This window comes from Argopecten irradians, unplaced genomic scaffold, assembly GCF_041381155.1.
Source record: "Argopecten irradians isolate NY unplaced genomic scaffold, Ai_NY scaffold_0673, whole genome shotgun sequence".
NCBI lineage: Eukaryota > Metazoa > Mollusca > Bivalvia > Pectinida > Pectinidae > Argopecten > Argopecten irradians.
The window spans coordinates 31,973-41,506 of NW_027188140.1; the positions used below are offsets into that span (position 1 = coordinate 31,973).

Sequence of the window (9,534 nt, forward strand, 5' to 3'; positions counted from 1 at the left end):
TGGGGAATAGTTCCAATCACATTTGCAAGGCCAAGCCATACGACTATGAGGTCTTCTCTATTTGAGCTAGATTCAGCTATAATATGGCTGATGTCATATCCACTGGTTGTGTAACAAACATAATTATAAAATTCAGTCAGCTTTCTTGTTTGATTTAACGAATTCCGACGTTACGTAGTTACTGGCATGAAAGACATATTGTTATCATTTTGTAATGTTTTTATTTTTCACAAAGGTACTAAAATATTTGGCACATTTTCAGTAAAGAAACAATGAAACATGAAGACAAAAATATGATAGCTTTTCAACCTACATAAAGAACTTAGCAGTTTTACCATGTAAAATACCTTAACAGTTATAGTGCTGCCGTGTCAACAATCTTCCTCTAAATTTGTACCCTTCCTTCACAGTTTAATTATGCTTTCATTATAGCATAAAGCCTGTTAGGGTTGCAGGATTAATATCTTTACAATTTGGAATTTACATATATAGATATTGTTCCAAACATTTCATCCATGATATGATGATAATTAGCTAGGTTTTATAGTAGCATGATCACGGACATTTCGTTAAAAGGTTTTTTTTCTATTTTAAGTATTGCTGACCCGCTAAACACTACACCGCCATGACTAACAACAATACGTCTCGATAAACACCAATGCAGAAGACATTTGCACTGACAAAATCGCAGATTGAGCACTAACAAAATAAATGCATGTTTGTTCCATGTCAACCATAATGCAAAAACCCTAAAACAAAGTTTGGTATGAATACATCATACCATTCAAATGATAATGCATAGATGAAGGTCGCATGTTTGCTATCAGACAAAATGACACAGAACCGATAACCACAGATACATTAAGCATGGAGGTGCCGTCATAATGCTGTGCTTTCCTCCACTGTCTTTGTTTCTCTCTTTCTTTCGTCCCTGTGGTCGTCAAGCATGTGTCGGAGAAAGTCACGTGTGATATATGGGCTATCTACAGAGTGAGTGGTACTTAGAGAGTCATACTCGTCGTTTGACGACACTTGTGACACACTGTCTTTGTCAGGATCTGGAGTTGTTTGTGTGATAAAATTTTTCGCGGGTTCTGAATGTTTTTACACACGTCGTCTTTGTCACTAATTTCTTTGTATCCGTCACCCTTTCCCGTGTACCCGTCACCGATTCCTGTGTACCCGTCACTGTTTCCCGTGTAATCGAAATCATCACACTCATGAGAGACATTAGTCCGTTCTGTCGTTGACAACACATTTGTCATGAATTCCTCTGCTGTTATCAAATGTTTGTCTAAATCTGACAACATTTTTGTGACAATCATTTCAGGTGAAACGACATCATTGTCTATATCTGAATGCATATTCGCTATGAATTCATCAGGTGAAACCACTCCGTCCCCCTTGGGACCAGATAGCATTTTTGTAACGAAGTCTTTCATTGGTAGACAAGCGTCTGTTGTTTGTTTGATGTCACCCTCCGGGATGGGCGTTAGTGGAGACATCGGAGTGGCGGGTGTTGAGGGAATACTTGTCGATGTGGCTGACATACCGTCATATACGTCCGGTAAAGGTCTATCAAAACCTTCTCGTCCTTCTAGGAAATACGTTTTCATTATTCCTTTCCCTTTAACGGTTATTTCTCCTCGACAATGGAGATGGTATCCAGAAAACTTCTCCAAATTTTCCTTTGATATAGTGCTGAGGTGTATCTTCAGTGCTGTGGAAAAATAGAGAGTTCTGAATTCATATAACTTTTGAAAAGAATCGATATCTATTTCTTTGGGGAAATATAGGTTATGTACTCGGGGTTTACAACAGAAAAAAAATGTTCAAAAAAGTAATAGACAATAGTATATAAATATGCTTACTACTCTACGCCAACAATAGTGTCAATTAATTCATGGACGAAATAATTTCTCGTATTACTTACAATCATATTTATACAAAAATAATTCCTGTTAACTGACATATTGGATCGTGTCGGGAAAGGAAAATTCTTTAGACACTGATACACGGAATCAATGCGTTGCTAAATAAGTAGGTTTACAGCCTACCGTTTAATCAGATTTTATTTTACAGGTAAGCAATAAATTCGGATGTCAATGTAACCTAATGATACGAAACTTAACAAAATAGATCATTTTAAGACTTACGTAGCCCAGTTGACTCCATGCGAGACGCCACATTAACTGTGTCACCAAACAGACAATACCTGGGCATGGCAAGACCGACAACTCCTGCCACCACCGGACCGGAGTGGATACCTATCATAGCAAAGATAGAATATCTAAGGATTAACTTGAATACATTTTATTATGATACGGAGATATTCAGATTCAAATTCAGATTAATGATGGCAATACATTCCTTACAATTCAATTTACTAACGATAATCTCTACAGAATTTCTATGAAATCATTACGCCGTTGTCTCAGCCAACCAGCAGCGACATTGCAAAAGGCGACATTTATTTCCTTTATGGGCAGAATAAGTACATTTTTACACCTATGCTAATGCTCGTTACAGACCAAATTGAATTATTGTACCATGTAACTGCTGAAAAAGGTTAGTCATATTATTCAATTTTACATTGATTTAAAATCTTTGGACTATCAAATTAAATCTGATTTTATAATGTTTGCCATTCATTTATGATTTCATGAAAATAGGATGCATGTTACATGCAATTGACGTTTGACCTTGCAAAAAACCCATCCGAGAAAAAACCACATTCAAATCATATCAGTAAATAAACACATTACCATGGCGGGCGACCTTGAAGACTTACCTACTCTAATCCTAAGGTTTTTACCCTGAAGGTGCGGTATACTGAACGTGGCAATAGAGGCCAGAATATCCAGCGCACAATCAGCGATCTCCCGAATATGTCGGGCACCATTCTTCTTTGGCAGACCACTGGCCAACATGTAGGCATCACCGATCGTCTCTACCTTAACACATAACAAATTACACCATGCTTATGATTTAGTGTAGATTGTTATATATCTAGACTGACGAAAACATTACAAATCAATTATAAAGGACGCCTCTTATCCATTTTTGCCTATCCATTGATTGTGACGTTTTATGAGTGAAACGTCATATCTTATTCAAGAACACATGCTCTTACTGGTCATGTGTTGTGTCATCAATTTCGTGAGCTAAAGTATTATTAGGTAAGAAATAAAATACAATTTTTTGGTGACCCTTATGGGGGGGGGTAGTTTGTAAAATGTTCCCTTTTGTTTTTTTCAAATGACGGTGTTCGATGCAATGACTTCGAATTTTTATGGCATTGCTATGTGAGATTTTCAGTGTCTATCATATGAGCGTTGATATCATTTTACATCTTTCAAACTCAAAATAAGATATATTTTCCTATGCAATGGAATGGGGATACCTACCTTATAAACATCATACCGGGTAATGATTATCATCGAAGAGCGTGTACAAACAGTTTAGAAGGTTTCACATACCTGTAAATGTAGAGGATTTTCAGAAGGTTTCATAATAAAACCAAAATTTAATCATAGGATATTGTGCTTTTAAATCCAATACCCATATATAAGAATAAAAACCTTCGTAATGATTTGCTGCCATCCGTCTTTGATATCAAAAAACAAATTCCAATAGACAGAGTTAATAGCAGCACTGTGCTATTTCATGAAAAATAACTGGGTTGTCTCCCATAAACTTGCTTTCGAAATTCAAAGCTAACAAAAACATTCAACGATCCAGATGTATTAGATATTATTAAATTAATCAACTACTCATTAAAAACTTATGAAACTTATATCTTATATTGAATGTCTAAGGCGAACCACAGAGTGGTACCATATTAAGTTAATCTGATAATCGTAATTTCCTAGAAAATATTAAAAACAAAAAAGAGCCCTACCTCTATAGGAGTACTACTGCCACATATAGTTGTAAATCCTACAATGTCGGAAAAATATATGGTCGCCTCGTCAAAGTGTTCGGCTTTCACTGTCTTTCCCAATTTTAGGTCCTCGGCCACTGACCTGAATAAATAAGATACGTGCATTTCGGGGTAAATGTCAAAAGCTCAGCAAATATTGTGTTATCACTATCATATATACATGTACATGAAAAGCAATGCTTTAATTAAACCAAAACACCAAATCACATCGCCATTGTAATTGAATTCAATGTGTATATATATTTGATTTTATCATTATGTTGGTTTGGGTTTTTTTTTTTGTTATTTTGTTTCAATATTTTTTAATTGTTGTCTTTGGGTTGTTGGTTTTTTTTTCATTTTTCTAGCATTTAACCTTTATCAATCAAAATCTGTGAGATACATAAAATTATATACAATAGATATGTTGTTTATTGGTGTCCTGTAGGTTGTCTTACTATTTCAGCAATTTCATTACATACTGTGGCAACATTCTGTACAGAAGGTTCTCTGTCTTTTGTTTCTCGTGGTCCAGCTCGCTTGTCACTCTCGGCTACCAATTCCTCCAGATGGTTAGCATATTTCTCCAAGATCGCAATTAATACTATCAATCATGGTCATGTTTCTATAACAAAGATATCAATAGATTGATCACCGTTCCTTTTCTATTTTTATATTCTGTAATATTCAATTTGCACAACAAACGTCCGTATAGAGCATTACTAAGATCATGCCAGCATTATGAAATCAACACATGCAAAATAATACTGTGTAAAGCCGTGATTAGCCACACATTATGTTATATACATTCATTATTGTCTTTTATTACCAATGTCATGAAAACAAGTTTCATGGAATATTCCACGAACTGATCATTCGAATAATAGTTTACGATTAATTTTAGATATATTTTATTGTTAACCAACTTTCTTCCACGTACGATTTACTCTCGCTAAAACCTCGACCCAAAAATTTTTCGAGAATGTGTATCTTCGCTAAGCAATATATACAGCATTTAAATTGTTAATTTGTTTTGCGATATAAAATCGAGAATTTAACAAACAAAGTTGGTTTACAGTTAATGGAATAAACAATACAAGAAAACATGTAAATAAGTCAAACTTGTTTATAAAAAGTCCACCAAAGAAAACAAGAAAAAATATGTTTTCATTTGGGCATGACATTATACATATGACAGATTGCATTGGAATTGTCTATTTGAGATCATGAGAAAGCTGAACTATTTGGGACCCCGTGAACGTGGTTTTATTACGCAGGTGTTCGTTATATAGAGATGGTCGCTTAAGCAGGTTTCACTGTATAACTACAAATGTTAGATCCTATAACACTAAACGAAAGGAACTCCAGACCTCAATCTTAACACGGATCGGTATGATGTTTATGCTCCAGCTAAACGCGTTAAATTTACAATTTCATATTTGTTTGCTTTGAAAAACACATCACTGAAAAGATATTAAAATACCTGAATTATGACATTAAGACATTTTATATTGATATTTACATTTTGCTTCGTATTCAATCAATCAATTCTAACACTTTTCTTTTGTTAAAAGTGTTACATAATTATATATTTCCAATTTATAATAGCAATACGGTTAACGCTCACTTGGAAGGGTTGATACGATTGAGTGCCTTCGTAGTTCTCGCGGCCGAGGGTCGCAAAAGTGGATCTTCATTCCAACATTCTTCTATAAGTGTCTGCAGGTCCGGACTTTCTCGGAGTTCCGCAGAAATCATTGGTCGGAATGACGCTGTTCGAGATACACGATCTCTGACTCGGTTGATAATTTCTACACACAAGAAAAATACATAATACAATGTATCATACAATCATTTTTAACATATTGGTCAACACAAATAATAAAACAAATATTTTACTAAGTGGTCATTTTGTGAGATTCGAAGAAAATTAACTAAAATGGATTTACTTTAAATAATCAATTGATTCAAATGACAATGAACATCAACATTTTTATTTATGCATGGTGCAAAAAAAAAGACACGACGGAATGGGGCGACACGACGGAATGGGTCGCGACGCGACACATAGGAATGGATAATCCTCTGTGTTGTGGGGAAGCATAGAATGATACAATGCACTCGAAAGATGCACGTTATTGTCATCAGCTGAGGATTATGATTTTAGCTATATTTTATGCTGGTTGAGTATTTACCATGAGGCGTTAAGAATGGATATTCTGTGTAGGGTCCTGATCGAGTAAACACTTCCTTGATAATGATTCCCAGAGAATAGATGTCTGCTTTCTGCTTATCATAGACTTTATCGGACCTTAAAATCTCTGGACAGGTCCAAAGGAATTCTGAAAAAAGTACAACATCTTTAAAAATGGTTTTAACAAATACATATGCAATGATAATGCATTTTAATATATATAACAAAAACGCATTATTATAACAGTATATAACATTATTATAATTAAATTATTTATACTACGGTTCGTTTCTTATTCGCATGGTATATACTGGTTACAATAGTGGACACTTTATATTGATAAAAACAATTATATTCCAACTTTCATATTTATTATCTTGATGAATCGAAATTTCAATGCACTCTGACTAAATTGTCCCTTCAATTGAAAATATAAGACTATTATATAATATTTGTTTTAAGTGGATATTCTATCATAAGATATTTTGTTACTTTCTTTATTGTAATGAAGTAACTTTGTTCTTATATAAATGCATTAGTAATGGAAAATGATCGTTATCACAATTACAACTTTATCCAGATAGATAAAAAATGTAAACACAATGGTTACAGGGAATTGATATTTCTGATGAGTGAGGCTTAACGAATTAATTGCAGTCACCATTGGGATTTTAAAATCGACCAAGATAATCTGCAATGGTCTATACCAAAGAATGCTACAGAAGGCACTCGGCGAATAAACAATTTGAAAAGATTTAACTGCACCAAACACATAACGATATTACCGAATATTAAATAACCAACATACTTTATCGTAGAAGTACATAGGTGAGTCTAATAAGGGAAGTAACACTTCTGAGATAGCAAGTGACACCTGCCATATTTCTCACAGAATACTAGGTAAGTCACTTACCTAACTAAGAGATAATTACTCTTATCTAGAGACGTAAGCACAAGTTCGAATGATATATAGCAAGTACAATTTCAATTTCAGAATGGGTCAATGGTAATGCCGAAAAAATTATCGTAAAAGTAGCTGAAACACTATGAAATTTGATCACTGTGACATGAAATTCGTTTGCTTGTAAGTAAGAAATAAAAAGAGAAAATAAATGGTTTTCTACATGTCCTAATAAAACTTACAGCTTTTCCTTTACTACTAATCACTACGTATACATCCTACCACTTACTAGCGTAACTTCCCTCGTCCGTACCACTGACGGAACACTTGTCCATCAGACGTATGGTCCTTTACTACTAATTACCACGTATACATCCTTCCACTTACTAGCGTAACTTTCCCTCGTCCGTACCACTGACGGAACACTTGTCCATCAGACGCATGGTCCTTTACTACTAATTACTACGTATACATCCTACCACTTACTAGCGTAACTTCCCTCGTCCGTACCACTGACGGAACACTTGTCCATCAGACGTATGGTCCTTTACTACTAATTACTACGTATACATCCTACCACTTACTAGCGTAACTTCCCTCGTCCGTACCACTGACGGAACACTTGTCCATCAGACGTATGGTCCTTTACTACTAATTACTACGTATACATCCTACCACTTACTAGCGTAACTTCCCTCGTCCGTACCACTGACGGAACACTTGTCCATCAGACGTATGGTTGGAACTCCGAAGTCGGTCAGCTTACACGTCCAGCGACTGTCCACCACACAGTTGGAACTCTTCAGGTTACCATGGTAATGTATAGAACATTTGTGTATAAAATCCAGGCCCTTTGAACACAACAAAATGTTCCATGATAATAAAACTTTACCACAAATAAAGAAAACATCAAAAATGATTGAGCAGAGACAGAATTTGGCAAATAACATGCTTGTATGTATAGTGGAAACCGCTAAAAGTGGCATGAATAAGTCTAGTGGTTTCAGTAGAATACGCGTCTGCAGTATCAATGACACCACTTACAAAGTAGTTTTCGTCATATGGAACAATTTAAACATCACCCAGATCCAGCTTAAACAACATCCAGGTCCGGCCCTAAATCGCTAGTTGAAAAGATACTTTGACAAAATGGATGGATTGCTTACAGATACAGTAATATCAAACTCTTTTTATTAAATATAGTCTTGACTGAGAAAGAACAGAATGTAGCCATAGCACCATTACACCTGAACATTTAGAACAAGTTAATACAAGTCTTACCTTTGCTATATCCTGTGTCAACGCGAACATGAACATCCTATCCAACTTAATGTTCTGGTTCCAGATAACGTCCTATGGTGCAAATTGAAAGTGAACAAGTCATTCAAAATACATACGATAATAATATGTATAAATTGTGTAATCCTGGTCCAAATAGAATAATGTGAACTATAATGTGGACTTTTCAACATCTTTATATTCATTTTCACATTGCATAGTTTTCTGACTAGTGGGTAGATATTGATTATCACGTCATGTGTTTGTGAGCGTAACGTCACGATTGCAATAGAAAACGACCTTGTCATTTTGATTTTGTTTACCTGCAAACTTCCCTTTGGACAATACTCCCACAATAATAGGATTCTTCCTGGATCCACACAGGCACCAACAAAGGCGCAAACATTTTGGTGCTTTAGCTCCATCAGCTGTGGAGTACATTATACAAAGTATTACAACTACTCAGTCATCTGTACAACATCAATAGAATGCAACGCTATATTGTGGATTTTCAAAATAATTTACATTCATGGTTCAAATGGTCATTTTTTGAGTTCGTGCGCAAAACTAGTTTCACATTTAGCTATTCAAAATTATAACTAGGATATCGGATATTTTATTCTAATATTCATCTATCATTTACGTCTATTGAATAAGTTGTATTTTTAAAAATATTCCTTTTTACTCCAGGGCCATTTTTTTTAAACAACTCTGAACTAATAAGGATTTTTTAACTAAAAATTCGTCATAAGAACGGATAAGAGAAGTTAAGGGGAAACCGTTAGCTAAGGATCTTTCTTGAACTTCTCTAATGCTTTTCTATGGATGTGGAGGGGTTTCTTATTAAGTAAAGAGATATGTTCATAAAACTTGAATCAGATATTGAGAAATAAATAGACGTTAAAATCTTACATGATTAAGTTCTTGTAACACATCCTTGGTTACGTTAACACTGTTGCGTGACATCCTCTTTACGGACACTAGACTACCTGCAAGTGTAAAAATAGAAATATATCGCAATTTTGTTTTAGATAATAAAAATATTTTCTACTATTGCTAATCTTGAATTCGACGGCTGTCAAAACCAAACATCTTTATCTGTGAGGTAACTTGTCGTCAGACAAAACGGAGATATGGTTCACCTTCCATAGCACTGGTTCTAAATATGATCTAACGGATTTACAAACCGTCGATATATAATCATGACAACACTTTTCGAAAATTGGTTACTGAGGCAAA

At 34.8% G+C, this 9,534-nt stretch overlaps 1 pseudogene; it reads right to left on the minus strand.

Annotated features, from left to right (window-relative positions):
* Nucleotides 1-1,001: 1,001 nt before the first annotated feature.
* On the minus strand, nt 1,002-9,284 carry LOC138313439 (atrial natriuretic peptide receptor 1-like; annotated as a pseudogene).
* Between the last annotated feature and the right edge of the window lie 250 nt (nt 9,285-9,534).